This window comes from Diadema antillarum, unplaced genomic scaffold (assembly GCF_040938485.1).
Source record: "Diadema antillarum isolate AM-2024a unplaced genomic scaffold, OU_Dant_1.0 scf00000053, whole genome shotgun sequence".
Classification (NCBI taxonomy): Eukaryota; Metazoa; Echinodermata; class Echinoidea; order Diadematoida; family Diadematidae; genus Diadema; species Diadema antillarum.
This window is the reverse complement of record NW_027270942.1, coordinates 2019728-2037684: the sequence shown is the minus strand read 5'-3', so window position 1 is coordinate 2037684 and position 17957 is coordinate 2019728.

Sequence of the window (17957 nt, the reverse complement as noted above, 5' to 3'; positions counted from 1 at the left end):
ATTTTTTTTTCGTTTATTCATTTTGTGAATACACATGTGTTATTATACATTTTTTTTTTTAGATTGCCTTTCAACCATGACATGAGATATCACCAGTACGATCGGCACTTTAATCATCACTAAGAATTATGAAGTGCACTGGAGGGCCTTAAATCTCTGTTCTCATGTCATTATGAATTTAAATGTAAATGAACGAGCACATTTCAGTAAATGGTTCCCGAGAGTCAATAATGTTGCGGCATTTTTATTTGAACAGAGCCCTCACCGACGAAGGGCGTATCACACCACCGTCCACGAGTATCTGTGGCGTGCATCGTGGCAAGCTTGACGCATTGCGGTGGAAGGAAGCTGTCTTTGCAACCTTCAAAATGCTCGAATTGATGTCCGCTTAGTGAAGTGATGCGATAAATTGTCACAGAGAAGCCAAGTCCAAAATAGCTACAAGACCATCATTAACTATTTCGGAGCCGCCAACAATATCCTCCTTCTCCTCCTCCTCCTCCTCCTCCTCCTCCTCCTCCTCCTCCTCATCATCATCATCATCATCATCATCATCATCATCATCATCATTATAAATACCATCATCATCATCATCATCATCTACCATCAGTAAGAACATATATACAAAACGAAAGAACAAAAACATTTCTCGCGCTCAATCTTTTTTTGATAACCACATTTGATACAATCATTGAAAACAGAGATGGTAGCGTGAGAAATTCACCTGCCATTACGCAATTTTAATCATCAATCATAGGTGTTGCAGTTAGAAATGATGATTGAAGGAGGAAACGAAGGAAAATAAAGGAGAGAGAAGAGTGTGAAAAGAAGAGGTGTTATTTCCATCTAAGACATAGAAGAACGTGTCTCCTAACCTGATTGCAACCGGCTACCGCGATATTCCTTTTCTTCTTGAGAGGTATATAAAGTGAAAGAAAAACATACTTGCACTAGGAAATCTTTCTGTAAGATGTTTCTCCTTCTTCAACTTACTCTCAACGTCTTCTTCTGCTGACTATGAAATGCAAAAGATGGATAATGTCCCAGAAATAGGAAGTAGAAGGTTATCCTCACTGCTATAAGGACACATGCGAGAAAGGTTATTTACTTCTTAATGTAAGGCTATCAAGGCCACTGTGAACACAGATCGAGAGAGTTATGAAAATTCTCGTGTCCTACTTCGCGTGTGAAGGCTCTTATGATAAAACCTGGTATGGTTATTTCAACAATGTCTTCTTCTTAGCTTGTGGTTATGTGACTTCAGGTGACTCTGTTGATCCGTACCCCAGATGTTGAGAATAATAATCATCTTCTCCTCCTCATCTCTCCCCATCTCCATCCTCTCTACTTGTATCGAGTGGAATGCCCCCGGCTGGAGTACACCATCTGCGCTCAGACATCCGTTCAGAAAAGCAATCATCTGCAAGGTTGATCAGCCATAGGTGTGAAACTAGATCGGACTGAACGTTACATACCAAAAAAAGCCTAAATCATGGAAATGTTTCCGGCCGCATATATACTAATGTCATGGCCTCGTGGCATAAACTCATAACCGCTTGCCAATCGCGAAAGAGAGCGAGAGAACGAACGGATGTTGGCAGTACTTCAGGTGGCAGGACTTAACAAAATAAAGAAGTAGAGCCCATCTTAAAACGAGGTCATTCATTGCCTACTTGTATGTCTTATTCTTGTCCATTCATATTTCCTATAAATCAGGTAATGATTGTCAAGTTTCCTTATAAAACACAACGTGATCGTTTATACGGTCTTTGTTACGAACTTCACAAACACACTTGTTTGTTCATGTGGGTGTGCGTGTGCGTGTGCGTGTGTGTGTGTGTGTGTGTGCCTGTGTCTGTGTCATGAAGGGTGGTGTAACTTTGATCATGCAAGTAATCAATTTAGCCAATAAACACTACACACGCGCACACACACACGCTACATTCATACGCAAATGAACTATTACACAACGACAAACAAAATAGTGGAGCTTCATTCATCATAGCTGGAATGGGCTCATTGATTTTAACATGTGATGCACGTGTAGACGTATTGTAGTTATAGTCGTAATTCTAGTGATGTATCATACTAGGAGAGGCACTTCCGCAGCACATAGTGCATTCTGGGATCTTTGCAGGTTTCCCGGCCACTGGACTTTGCCGCCATCTTGCCTGATTGCGAATTTTTAACGAGCAGCCTTGTCATGGGCTTTTCTCGCCCTAGAGAATAAAGCGCCAGCGACAGGTGACAATTTGAGACTTTCTCGCTAATTCATCTAATGCACTTTGCTCCCCATTGGCCATCATGTGCAGATGGTCCTACTTCCCAAGTTATTTCGGACGCTGCGCGTGCATACCGCAGCTCTCACCTCACTTGTTTTCGTCTGCTATGTTATTGGCGCTGCACATGTGCAGTGAACCCATTGGCCATTCGGTCGTGTTTTACAGAATAAAAAATTTATTGTTCAGTTGTTTTTTTTTTTTATTGAAACATCAATTATCATTTGTATGTATTACATTATAATATATTAGATTATATATTAGACAGTTTTGTATCAGAAACTCTCAGAATTACACAATCTCAGAGATGTCAATCATTGACGTTAAGGAAATCTGACATAAAAGATACCAAAGGGAAAAGCACATGAAGAACAAGTTATCAAATGAATTTATTCAATAATCAGATGAGCTGACAATATCCACATAATGCACACACTTTTGCTCAGTCTTGCTATTAGAATGACAAATACACCCAAGATAATATTTTCACGCTGTGTGATGACAGCCTAAATCACATGGCATAAAATCCGGTTGAGATTCGCTGCTCTCCCTTTCTTTGGTTCCGCTTTCGTCGGCAGACTGACACACGTGCAGATCAATTTTGTGGGGAGATGCGAATGGAATGCAGCAAGCATTTCCGCTATGGCAACTGGGACGCGGAAGGAATCAAAACAGCAATCTAATAATTCATTCGTCAAATATTTTAACCTAAATTTATTATGAAGCGAATGATGCTACACAGTAGGAATATTATATGAATGAGAGCTGGGGGAGAGTTTGCTCACTATAAACTAGAAGTGATGACGTCTCTCCATGTCTAACAGATTGAATCCCAGAAACCAGATTTCTGTGTTGTGATGCATACTGCATCTCTTTTAAAATCATAATGATACATTCATTCATCTTTATGAGGCATTCATTCGCGCCAACATAAATGAATACATGGATGAATGAATGAATGAATGAATGAATGAATGAATGAATGAATGCATAAATCGATAAATAAACAAGCAAATAAATAAATAAATAAATAAATAAATGAATACAAAAAGGTATAAAAACCTACATCAAGGGCAAAAGGAGAGCAACTCAATAACATGCCAAAAGGTATGTAACTGTACCCGATATAGGATGCCGTGAAGGAATCAAAATAATTCATGCTACCTGCTGTGACCGACTCTGATAATGCACACACTGTCCAGGGCTGAGAGACCTGGGTCCCGTTTCATAAAACTTGTTATCAGTGACAACTGCCATATTTCTGTGACAAATTTGCTCTTAGCCAATCAGATGCAAGGATTTCAGTAGCTTATAACAACTATGACAGCTTGTCACTGATATAAAGTTTTATGAGACGGGGCCCAGTGACCCTTGTCGTGTGTTCCAATCCTACCGGTACCTATCAACAGATGACGTCACAGATGACGTCCTTAAACCCACTGGGTGGCAGGCGAGACGTGTACCTCCTTGCTTAACCAAGATTATACCCCTTGCATCTCTGGGATTGGATCCCCTTGCCAAGAGGTGCAGCAATCTCTGCCATTGTCTTCCCAGAAGAAAGTATGAAGAGGTACGCTGATGATGATGACAGTCTGTTTTATACGGGCACCAAGTAACCACCTGTGCGCTTGTCATCGTGAAACAACTTCTCAAAGACCGTGCTCCATCTCATTAAACCTCTCCATAAACCCGAGCAACCTCCAAAGCAACAGACCCACCAGTTGATCTCTACACAGATCAGCGCGCGAGACCAACCTGAAGACACCCCTGGTGACTGCGGTAATCACGGAAAGTTGATCAGATCCTGGAATGTAGTATAACGCCTTCGCAGCTTCTAGAAGGGTCTGCCTCTGATCACCGAGAGAAGATCTTACCATGGATCTGAGACTCTGTGATCTAGAAGTGGAACATTCTATAAAGTGACACCTTAAACACCGAGAGCTCTGGCTTTGTCATTCACCAGCTTGCGTGCCACACCAAATCGATGGTTGAATGCAAATCTTCAAGAACTCAATTTTTCAAAGTTTTCAAACAGAAATTAGAAAAAAAAGAGGACCAAAGAATAAAATAACCATGTAGTATAGCGATAGCTGTTCCGAAACTGTAAAAAAAAAATCGTAGCTTTTCAAGGTTCATTGTGGGGGTTAGGACTGTCCAATTTTCCTCACTTCACTTCAACTTCACTGATGTGTTCTACTGATACTTCTGAATTCACGTGATCCACATTTTGGGATTCTTTCGCCTTGAATGTTTAACTCCCTCCGTATCAGCCTCTGGAGGAAAAGAGTGTCGTGTCTACTGCATTGTTTAGAGAGGGAAGTACTCTGTTCCCAGGAGCGGATCCAGGAATTCTGTAAAGGGGGGCGTGACTAATATTTCTGGTGCCACTTCCGGGTTTCATTTCATTTTTTTATTTCTTTTGTTTTTAACGAAAAAAAAGGGGGGCGTGCGCCGGTTGCGCCCCCCTCTGGATCCGCCACTGGTTCCGGCAGTTAGAGTCCCTTCTTTAGGACTCTACCGGTAGTAAGGGGTTAATTGGACATGGATACAATATGAAGTTAAAGACGAGGGGGGGGGGGGAAGAGGGGAGGTCATTCTTGTCATCATCAGCAAGGCCATTGTCACACAAAATATGGTATAACTAATTGAGTGGTTCATGGGCTACAATACAATGACAAATTATATCTCTGAAAATGGAAATTACCGGTTCGTTCATGACCCAAGTGAAACTAGGATGTTTTCTATCTTGAAAATAGTGCAGACACATCAGTTGATGTCTGCGATAATGACAATGGGCTGTCATCATTTGCATCTGAGTATATAAGAGGGGTATAACGCGGTCATTTATCTTGTCGGGGCAATGATGGTAATGGACAAATGGACATAAAAATGATTACCTCATGGTGAATTAGTGTGAGCTCACCGTCAGTTGCACATGCGATATACTCGCAATTTCTTTGCAGTGCAATGTAATATTTACCACCATACTTTTGTATATATATTTTTTCCTCGATGAAAAAATTAGGCACCAGACACGTGAAACACATGATTCATGGAAAAATGTTAGATCTTCAAGACAGTATCGCTGCGCACATTGATATGGTTTTATTCTTGTGTTTTGTTTTGTGTTGTTTTTTTTTTCAATGTAGATTGTTAAACATGTTTTCATTTCTTTAGTAGTTCGGACACGCAAGAAGGAGTGTGCTATGATACAGAAATATGTATCGATTTTTCTTATTCTAATGTTTCCAATTATATGCATTTTGCAATACGGAGTAAACGCCACACATTCGTTCATTCATTTTTTCCATCTCCAACAAAACTTGTAAATTTTTTTTTTTTACAAAAGATATAAGTACATACATATGTCAATGTTACAAAATATGATAAATGAAATTTATGGATAAACCATTGATAAGGTAAAAAAGAAAAAACACAAAAGGCATTCAGATACATGTTTCTTCATCTATCATTGTAAACACAATGTCCTCTTTATTACGTAACCAAGTGGTCACTGAATTCACAGTCTTTAATGTAATATCATGCATCTTCCCCTCCCCTCAACCCCTAGAAAAAATAAAGGGGGAATAATTTTTTATCACCAAAGTATGATTACAATCATCACGTGGTTATCCATTAGAATTGATATATCTCTTTTAATAGTTTAAGGTAGGGTCTATGAAACTCACCAAACATTTGCATTTGGAGCTTCGGAACGCATACATGACCCCCTTTATACTTATCATTGACAAATGACGAATTTGCTTTTCTCAATATTCTAATGCACTTTTATGATTCAGATACTTGGATAGACATTGGATGCCAAAAATAAGCGGATTATAGATATATGCACTTATCAACGAGAAGACCCTCCCCAAAAACAAAACAAAGCTAAGCAAAACCCAAACCGACCACAGCAACAACAAAACAAAACTATAAAGATAATTCAATTTTTTTCATGATTAATTCAACCTATTGTCAAACTCATTTCATAAAGCATGCAAAACTCTACCATAATTTTGTGAGCGCACCAATCGTGAATTAACATTTCCTATTCCATCTAACATGTCTAACATCGTTATCATCTACGAATACTAGGCCTACAATGGAATCATATGAAAACAAGATAATTAACGTAGAAAGGTACATCGGATAAGAACACTTTTAACAATCGTTAACGTCAGCGTTTCCGTACAAGAATATGGAGTCACCTGTTTAAAATTGAATCTGGAAGAGGATTTCCGTTTTGAGTGAACACGCTACTTAAAATGTTTATAAGATATGTATGTACGTATAGTTTGTACATACGCGTATGTACTTCTACAGACGAACACATGACTTGGCCTCGAATGTTTGAAGACTTCCTAGAGACACAATTAACTTTGATGATGTCGATTGTTGGTAATAATTAGTGAATTTGAACAATCTACCTACAAAGTAAATAAATTGTCACTTGAAATAACTGTCACGCAGCACTGCGAGTTTGTGTGACATCGCAAGAAACCGTCGCAATTTCCTTTTGGACTTATCAAGAAATAAGACGACATTGATAAACAAATTATGAAACAATGCATGACGTGTCATCCCCATGGAAATGTTGGGACTATTTCCGTTTTCATGGCACCAAACAAGTCAGTCCTATATTTAGAGACATGAAAACGACGCAAATACACCGGAGACTTCATCATACATTACTGAGACGTTTTCAATTAAACGATGGTTAGGGAATTCAATATTGAAGTTGCAGCAACAATCTGCGTGTTACGTAATACCGGTCACATTATCAGGCGCCTTCATTTTTTTTTTGAACGAAGTCCGTGTAAAACCTTCGGTCTACCATATGAGTCCCACAGTATATCAATGCCAAGGCTGTCTCACTCTCTCGCTTGCTAAATATTGAAATTTCATACTCACTTATTTTAATTTTATACTCAAGTTGATGCATTTAAAATCCACAAAAACAGCGGATTTGGTTGACGATCCTAACATGATAATGGTGACATGATCATAGTAACGTGATAATGGTTCTTGCTCTACGGCAGTCTATTAAATGACCTACTGACCGTCATGTAGGAAGACTCTAATTAACATCTTCAATCGACTTGGGCAAGACATTACATTGGTGGGTCGGTCTCACCTGCTTGCGAATTGTTCTTTGGTTCTACATCCTGCGCCTATACCTGCCAACGGAAGACAGAATATAGATTGGAGAAAAATTGGAGAGATGGATAAACAGATACATGAAGGGGGAGAGACATGGATAGGGAGAGAGAGATGGGGGGGGGGGTCATGAGATGGCCCTTCATGGGACAAATAAACACCTGGTGGCAGGACTGTTTCTTTTCCTTCCTTTCCTTTTTTTTTTCTTCAAAACAGTCTAATACATTTCTTCTTTTTCTGACGGTAAAGAATCAAATGGATAGACCCTCACAATCTTCAAGATACAGAATGGATGTGATGCCGAAGCAAGCGGGGTAAATAGATCAATCGGATGCGAGGGAATTGAATAACCAAGAGCACACAGTGATACGCGTAATGTAAAGCAAACCGCGAACGAGGTAAGACTCATGTGAAGGAGGAAAACGTATATAAAAAACTACAATGTGCTTTAAACTGCTAGGAAACGTCTTCGCTGAACAATGTTGACAAACGGAAATAAAATCCATCTGCCCTCAATTTGCGAGGGATGAGCTAACTGATGGCAAGGAATAGGTGTTACTGGGCGAAAGAGGTTTACACTTTGCGTCTTCCTCTCTGAAGGTGAACGTATGGAAACATAGCACATACATGTATACACGATGTACCCAATTCACATACGAGTCAGCACGCTTACATGATCCATAGCACCATGAAATAGTTTTAAAATCTAATATTTACACAGTGCGTTTATGGAGATGACGTCATACAAGAAACCAAATCATATACAGTATTCACGGTGGAAAGTTGTATCTTCAGAACTGTCCTGCAGGAATTAACGGATTATAGTTTTATGACGGACACGGGAAGATTACGTCATTCATTGGAGGTTCAATCACTTCCTCATTAGGCGTTTTGACATCAGCCCGATGAAAATCCAAGCTCGAGATATTTTCCTATTTCCCAAGTCAGAAAATAGCGCGCTATTTCGAACATCGGGCTGATGTGAAAACGCCTAATTTCACTTTCAGACAATATTGAATCGCAGGTCAATTGGGGAGGATCTAAGATTTGTTGTTGTTTAAGATCTGTCGGGCTTGTTTGGTCTGTTGTGTACAGTTAAACATTCAGATAACTAGCATGCGCGTACACATGAATACTCATTTTCCCTATGAAAATAGGGATTGATACATCTTACTTTTTTGTACTTTTTTATTTCCTAGCAATGAAATAATACCAGGTAAGACTGATAATCTGTAGCGAGACAATATTATAGGAAGGATGTCTATACAACGATTGACACTTTGTTTGTTGAATCTCATGACGATACTTGTATTTGAATTTCAACTTTGGCGGCCATCTTAAACATCTAAAAACCGTCAAGGATGCAAAAGTTGTCTCATCTAGATTTCAGATTCAGATTCAGATTCAGCACCCCCGAAATAGTTTAAAGGGATGGTATAGTATTGGTGGAGATGAGGATTTGGCTTTTAACTTTTTGCGAGATACCAAGAAACCACTATTGAAATTGTACCGAGCATACCATTCTAGAAGGAATTCTATGTTCATTTGATGAAAATCGGATTTGGAATGCCTGACACATCCAAAAACAAAATAAAACAAAGCGATCATGATAAAAGGTGGGTCCACTCCTTTTATTAGGATCGCCTTGTTTTGGATATCTCAGCCATCTCAAAACCAATTTTCATAAAATAAACGTTGAATTCCTCTTGGAATTACATATTGTTTCATATTTCATAGGAGGTTTCTCAATCTCACTAGAAAATGTTAGAAACCTGAAGTTAGGTCTCACCCAAAACTATACGATCCCTTTAAAACCACCAAAAAACGCAATGAGTGAATGGTGAAACAAGGCTCAGCCACTGGTACCCAGGCTACCATATCGTGTGTGCACGTTCACAACTGAATGTTGCGCGGGGGGGGGGGGGGGGGGGGGGACAATGGAAGAATACAAACTTTATGGCGCCAAAGAGGAAAGGGATGATTAATGTATGAGGGGGAAACGCAATTTGGATAATTTTTATTGCCTGAAATGACGTGACTGGCATCTAAATGACCACACATCCAAACTCGTTGAACTCGGCTCAGAAAAATTACATTGTATTGGCGCAAAATGTTGAAGATAGGAAGTCGTTGCCACTGTACATAGTAAGGATATATCTACGGAATCTTCCAATGATAAGTATCATAAATGATTGCAATCAGACTAATCCATTATGAATTGAAATTTGAATTTGTATCAGAAGAGCTTTTCCCTGAATCGTTAGAAAATTGAGCTTGAAATAGATGTCTAAAATTATTATTCTTATACTGCCAAGTATGGAAGTTTGAGGCTTTGCACAAAATAATTATGTTTCGAGGTGAGTTTTAAGGACTTCATTGTTGGATAAAGTGTAGATAATGACTAAACTAATGCACGATCGAGGCATCCTGACTATAGGTTTTGTTATAAATTAGTTTTACTCACAAACACAAACTAACAAAAACGAACAATAGTCTGGTTTCATGGTTGACGCTAGTTCTAATCTTGACCTCTAAATCAGATATCCCTGGTGTAATGACCTTTTCCCCATCATTTCCATCCCAGTACTTTTCATGAATAAGATTTCCCTTTGCCGTTGCGCAGCTTTAACGCGTGCCTTTCTCAGGGTATGCATTATACTTCTTTTGCAACTTGCTCACAGCTCCTGTTCAAATAACGAAATTTTCATGGAAAAAACAAACTAGAGTTTCAATGCACTTTGGCAAACTGACAAAACGTCATCAATCAATTCATTTCAGTGGGAATATAAGACACATGAAAATTACTTGTGTTGCTTTTTTTCAATTGGTATGTGAATTTTGCTGATCGCCAGATGCCATTAATATATTCACAGCAAATCAATGGAAAGGTTTGTGTCGCTCGATGGCCCCATACGAGATGCATCACCCATCAGGTCGTATATACGTACAGGTGTTTATAAGTGATGAGGGCTTGGTCCCTTGATTGACTCCTCACAGCATGGGCAGTGGTATCCAACCCTGAATTTCATTAGCTGATTATTGTACTGGGGGCGTGTTGCTGGGATGGCGTCAGCTAAAACGGTATAAGATTTAAAGTGTGGCGTCAGGACAGACGACAAGTCGTGGAGCCACGTGATGTTCGTTATTCTGAAGGTTCGTTAGTCTAAAAATGAAATAAGGTTCGTTATTTTCAAAGTTTGTGAGTCCGAAAAAATACTAGTCAAGGTTCGTTAATCCGACAATGAAAAAAAAAAAAAAAGGTGCGAATAACGAACCTTATTATTTTCATTTTTCAGAATTCCGAACCTTTGGAGTAACGAACCTTATTTCATTTACGTTTTAAGGAATCTTCGGAATAACGAACTGTAAACCTATCACAAGCTCTCAACGTCAATTGCACACCATGTCCTGATTGACTTTAAATTGAGTAAAAAAAGTGTGTAAAATTTGAATAGCAGAATATTAAGGCATTCCTAGGGCATTCCTAGATCAGACGCTGATGAAATTTCGAAGTTCAAAATGTTGTTCCCGAATATCGATCAGTCGATATTGCCCTATGAAGCAAACATTTAAACGAGGAAAAGCGATAATGTCATCAATCACAATTCTCATATCGGTTTTTGCGTACAAATTTGATAATGATAGCTGTTTTTCGCTCAATAGCCAAACATGATAGTAAATAGGACAGCCGATTCTTTTCTTTTTTCTTCTAAATTTGATATTCTAAAACAGTGGCAGCTTTCATTGTGCTTTACAGTTGGAATGATGAAATGGATATGATAATCTTTAAATGGACAGTTTTGCCCGGTTGAGAATGGAGAAATGATTGTCGTTATGTTATTCTTGTCTAGGCTTGGACCGCACCTTTACAGATGTTAACGTCTGAGGTGTTGTATAAAACAAATGATGAATGGTCTCTATTCGTGTTGTGGAATAGGACTTTGTGTTCCACGAAAGATGACGCGCTTTTTCAACCAGGCTTCGCCTCATTGAAAAGAGCATGTCATCTTTCACCGCGTGCGAAATCTTGCACCATTGCACTCGTGACCATCCATCTTGTCTGTTAAATCTCCTTGGTATTTTACACGCAATAAAAAATTAAACAATGACTTTCAATGAACTCTTACCTTACAAAGTCTTTTTCTTACAGAGTAACGTTCTTTCATTTTCTATCACACAATAATTTAAAAGGTACGGGACATCGAACCTTGATCAGTAATCCATCATTTCCAAAGCTGTGACTCTCTACTTTGTCTAAGTTTGCTATGAGTTTGCTAAGGCATCTTTTGCTGAATAAGTGCTCCAAGGTTACATTTACACCTTCACAAGCAATGTTCAGCACAATGCACATATGAACATCGCAAATATGAAGTGACTTTCCTATATGTAACTTTTCTACCTAATCTTCAAGAATGGATCGGTCATCCACCTCATACAATTATAATCACAGATTCATACAACAATACGCAGTTTTGATCAGCAGATTAATATCGTCTCTTTAAAGAATTAATTGACATAGTGGAATCTATGTCAGATTATCAAATTATACTTTTCTACTAGTACTGTAACTGCTGTCCTCTAGATGGAATTCCACGTATGTTCTATGATTCATATAACTCATGATTATTCTCTCTTGTAATCAGCAGTTGGAATTATATAGGCAACGATGATCAAAATGTGACCGTGCATCACAAAAAGAACGAAAAGTCGCACACACTGATTTTGCATGAGGACTGAAAATAAGTGAAATGGGTCAACCTAACCGATCTTGACTTTTTTTAGATGGTTTAGATGGCTATAGATCAGATCTTGATTAGATATCCAAGGTTGTTCTAGACCTAAATTAGGAATTTTAACGACTAAACTGAGCCAACTAACACAAGGGTACAAATTGTCACGTAAAATATTATGACGCGTGTTGCTATGACGCCATTTGACAGCTGCATGCGAGATATGGTAGGAATAGAAATGTAGGAATATGCGAATCTTCTGCGGTGTGGTACAACCGGGATCCTCTGTGCATTCTATCAGCACGTGTGTGTGCGTGTGTGCGTGTGTGTGTGTGTGCACGCGTGTGTGTATGTGTGTGTGTGTGCGTGTGTGTGTGTGTGCATGTGTGTGCGCGCGCGCGCGCGTGTGTGTGTGTGTGTGTGTGTGTGTGTATACGGTATGTATGTATGTATCATTAAAAAAAAAAAAAAAAGATGTGTGAGTGCTTGTATACTTGTGTATGCATGCAGGTGTACGTGCCCAGGTACTAAAACATTTCACACAGCATAATTCATCATTGAAATGCAACGTTCCCCGTCGCATACGTCATAACATAGGTCTCTTGGAATACAAACGATTAACAAGCTAACTTTCTTTCAAACCTAGTTTCTCTAAACACAAGGATACATGTTGGAATTTCCTCGCTTTTTCACAGGAGAAAAAAAAATAAGCGACCATTGACAAAATAAATTGAAATACTTTGAGTCACATCATGTGCTGCTATCTCCATCCGCCCCTCCTCCCCCCCCCCCCCCCCCCCCCCTCCTCCCCGCAATCTTACCAAGCATTATAAGAAGAATGCCGGCCGCCAAAGGTCAGATTTCAGGCAGCAAACGATTTCGGCGCCAATATTTTCCTTTTTTTCTATGCACTATACACTCGGACTAAACGAAATTTATCCCTACGCACAGTTTTCGTTAAGTCTTTCTGCCTCTGTAACGCTCTTCTTTGGCCGTGTGTTTGTTTGTACTGATGACAACTTCGACAGATATTTCAATTTCAAATTCAATTCAATTTGATGTCCATTTTTCAGCGGAGCATGCAGAAGGCAAAACTACAACGTATCATTATCTACAACACGATGTAAGGCATGTTAATTAATTTTAGGACGATTCTTCATTTCATTCTGAGAAAACTACTACTATGTTCAAAATAAAAATGCCAGATTCAAAAGGTACATCTTTTTAGAACCTCAAGTGTCAAAAGAACGTTCTATGAAATTGATTGAACTAAAATTTTCAACCATGCAATGCTGTATCTTTTGTATTACCCATTACTCCGTAGTCATAAATATGTGTTTCTTTCAATTTTGTTATTCTTAAGCAAAAGAACCGTTGCCAGGCACCGAGTTCGTGTAAGAGCTATAAAGGCACCTCATGATAGTTATTCAATAAACACCAAAATTGTTCAACCCTTTCACTGCCAATGAGTCAACTGTGCACAAATTTTGCACACAAACCTATGGACACGTAATTAATATGGCATGCAGAGAGTTAAAGAATAAGAACAGAGGCACAAACAATATCACTTTATAATTAAAGCGACAAAGAAATAGAGAGTTGGGAAGTGATAAATAAAAATATAAATATATGCACATACATTGGACAATTTATAATGCACGGCATACGAAGGAACATTCGCAGAGAATATAATACATACACGTTCCACTTAGTAAGAATGCAGCCCTGGATAGAAATACGAGTATGTTGCAATTGCTGCCACGTAAGGAAATACGTCTCTGACGCACAAAGTATGATACCCTTTAATGGTAAGGAGCCATAAACGGGGATGCCGAACGCATCCAGCCAATTGCCTTTTCGGCAGACGACATGTGCCCGCTATGAACAGCAAGAGCAGGTTGTGTGCGCGCCATGCTGCTGTTGAAAACGTGTTCCGGGAGAAAAATATGGAGTTACGACACCACATGGACGAGAGCTCCTGGACTGCGTTAGTGAGGGGGAGAGAGAGATAGATAGAGGGGGAAATATATACACAGCGAGAGAGAAGAAGAGAAAAGTGTATGTCCGAGGACGCCTAGTTTAGGGGATCGCGCTCTTGTCTACACATGCGCTTTCACATCTGCGGCGATGTGTGCAGAATGTTAAGCTACGAAGTAAGTAGCCTACATGCGTGGACATCACTATAATTTTACCGTTATTGTTGTTGTTGCTGTTTTAACATTTCCTCTCCTTCCTTTGTAGAAGGAGTGAAATGAACGTATTAACGTGTCAAACTTTTGCGGAAGTAAATGCCTTCTCCTAGCGTGGAAAGTACTGGACGATAGGACTTTCGCGCTCCACTGATTTTTGAAAAGAACAGTGTAGAAAAAAATATGGTGACGTCATTTCAAAAAGGTAAACAGTAGACATCTTTTGATAAAGGGCTGTCAGACAATGGCAAAACTTTAGCACCTGTACAATGGAGCAGCGCGGCATTCATGTTGATCTTTCTCATACCAAATGGTCACGGTGATTCTGTAACGGACAGGAGGCCCGTAAGTCTAAACGTGGTATTGGCGACCCAACTTACTCCTCGCTGGAGAGGACTAAACGCTGATCGAGTCCTCGCAAAAACACACGAGAGTAAAGAGGGTTAGCTACAGAAGAGATGTCGGAGTATGGATTGCAATGTAAAGTTGCGCTGAATTTGAAAACAAGGAAGGTAGAGTAGCTGTTGTACTGGTGTTACTGACTGCCTTAAAGCATAATTATGTAACATTCAAAGATCAACATAGGACTATACTTCTTGCTCCTGCTACTCTTGATACTACTTCATACAGTATTTGTATTTTGATTCTCATGTCACGTGACGGAGAAGCTAAATGAAACTCTGTGAATGATACTCGTTGAATGAAAGGATTCACGCTGATTTATGGATCCCTGGCACTCCCTGATGGTATCTGGAGTGCGATATTGATGACATCATCATCACCATCATCATCATCAACATCATCAGGAGGAATGCAGACTTCACTGGCATGGGCCAGTTTGCAAGCCGCCATTCGCCGGGCGAAGTCTCACACCAGCTTTCATGCCATCTCGGATATACTGGAATTCGATTTCCCCGCCATTTTCTGATACTCCTCTGAGTCTATTCTACTCAAACATCTTCTTCTTTTTTTCCCCCTGGCGCTTTCACACTTCCCTGTTTCCACCCCCTATTCTTCCATAAGAGTGTAGCGCAAGGATTCTATACATTTTGGATTATACGGACGTTCCCATCTTGATGGTGCAGGAGAGCAGTTATTTGGCGTTGTGTGAGGTGATGAGGAGAAAGGGAAAGATGCTGGGGGTCACAATACTCAAGTCGGCCGTCCTGCTACAGGTGCTTATCGTTCTCATCCATAGCTCTGGTAAGTCCCAAATATATGACTTTTTTTTTACTTCTCATGTCCACAGCTCAGAAGTATACGTCTGCGAGAGAAAAAAAAATGGCCGTGTATTGAGAATTGATCCATTAACAGCTAAAAGCTGAAGCTTTTGAAACATATCCTCGTCTTGATGTATGAAGAGCGATATTTTTTGAGTTTTGGGAGTCGAATTAACGTACACTCGATTAGACTTGTGTGAATACACTCACATCTTCATAGACATATAATTTACACTGATATGTTGATACATTATGCTTATGCATGCAGACTTAAGTATCCTTACATACCCACTAAAATGATCATCGATACTTACAATAAAATGTTCGTACATGCATGATATGCTTATACACCTACGTTCATAAAGTCGTACGTTCATAAAGTATACATCAGTCAGAATGATACCTTAGTGTCCCTAATCGGCAACATGTACACATAACTGCAATGTATTGATGCAAATGCTATAACTGGTCCCTTGAACCATTTTGGCAATTATTAGTATCATGCTTGCCTCGCTGTGTTTGTAAACCGAGGGACTGGCATGATATGAATGGGTTTGGCAATGCACGTGCATGTCAACCCGTAATTCAACTGTGGTCGAAATCATCATTTGAACTGCAGGGCATCTAACTATGCATATACTATGGAATCCCTCTGCATGGAATCGATCGCGTGTTGCTGAGGTGGAAAAAGTTGACACTTATTACTGACACTGTATTGTTGTAGGCAGCGTCGCGCACGCATTGTTTTGCTTATGTCTTGGTACTTTTTTTGTTATAACTGTGTGCGGAGTATATGTAACAATAAGTACGTGCCAGCTGATGGTCACTCAGTGAGTCACTTGGAAGGCACAATCAATGCCATCTTGCAACATTTGTTTCATTATGTACAGGAAGGTAGACCAGTATCAATCTCCTCTGCAAATCTTGCTCAGGAGCTACGCGACATACATGGAATTATGATTTTTATCTGCTCTCGTATTGTTTGTAACTTTCATCTGAAAACATAAAGTGACACGATCATCTGATCAGTTATGATGACGGCGATCTTTTACGATCAAACCTCATCAACATTTACGTCCTTTTTACAAGCGTATTCACCTGTGATTATAGTAGTGAATTATTACCGGTACAAAATCAAACAGGATATACTTTAAAGCAAAACACAATTTTGTCATGCTTACATTTGCAGTTCTTGAAGTACGAGAATTGATTTGACTTTAACCTGAAGTCCAAGGGAGATATTCCTTCTAAGATCATCTGTTATCATGATCGAATTAGTTGCTCTAAATTTCTAGATATTTTACAGTGGAAACAGATTAGAGCAGGATCCGGGCGGGGGGGGGGGGGGGGTTGGACGAGAATTGGCCTTAGGCAAAAGGTAAAGGGTTAATGTGCAAGTTACAATGTACCCCAATGTCTATATGAAAAATTAACACTTCCGTGATTTGTTATTTGGCATAGTTAAAGGTAGAGAGGTAAGTCAAGTGCTCTTTCATATTGCCAGAAAAAGGAAAATAAGAAACCTCAAGTGGCATTCTTGTGTTACATTAAACTTGCAAACAATATGCTTTCCGTCATATCGTTTTACTCGAATTCCTTTTTTATTGAACAGCTGCTGTTCATATTTTTTGTGGGGGGAAATGAAAATAAATAAGCATACTTCGACCCACGAGGAGAAAAAAACGATAATGGTAATAAAGCGTGGATACAGTAAGCCTTTTCGTGGTTGCCAGATGTCTCTGGCAACCGCAGACGACTGCTATTCAATCATGGATGAACGAATCTTATTGAGCTGCAATGACGATGCTTTAGGGAAAGGGTTTCTTTGTTGTTATTTTTTGTTTTTGGTAATACTTACCCAAATCGGAAATAGAAGAGGGTTCTTGGTCATGCCATAGATACTCAACTAAACGTAAAAGCTAACGACAACAAACAAAATAACCAAGAAACACAAAAACGACAAACATGCAGACACAAACATAAACATGCACACACTCACACGCAAATATAAAATCCATGAATGTGGGCGATGCCGCTGATTGCTGATCTGTTTGTCTGATTGTTTTGCACCAGTTACGATCTCTCCCTCCACCGTCCTCGCCTTTTCTTCCCCTTCTTATTCTATAAAATTACTTAACATTATTATGCACAATGTCAGTCTAACAATTCAAGGATGTGGAGACTTTCTCTGTATTTTTTCGGTTATCTATTAGTGACATTTTACACATTACAGAATACATTGTAATCAGAGTGCAACATTGGCTATTCGGTGGTTCTGCCTAAAGATCCTGCTATGAGTTTTCAACCTGTTCATGGAATATACTCTCTACTCGCTATGGTTAAATTCCTCTCTATTCTAAAGTTGAGTGTGATTATACA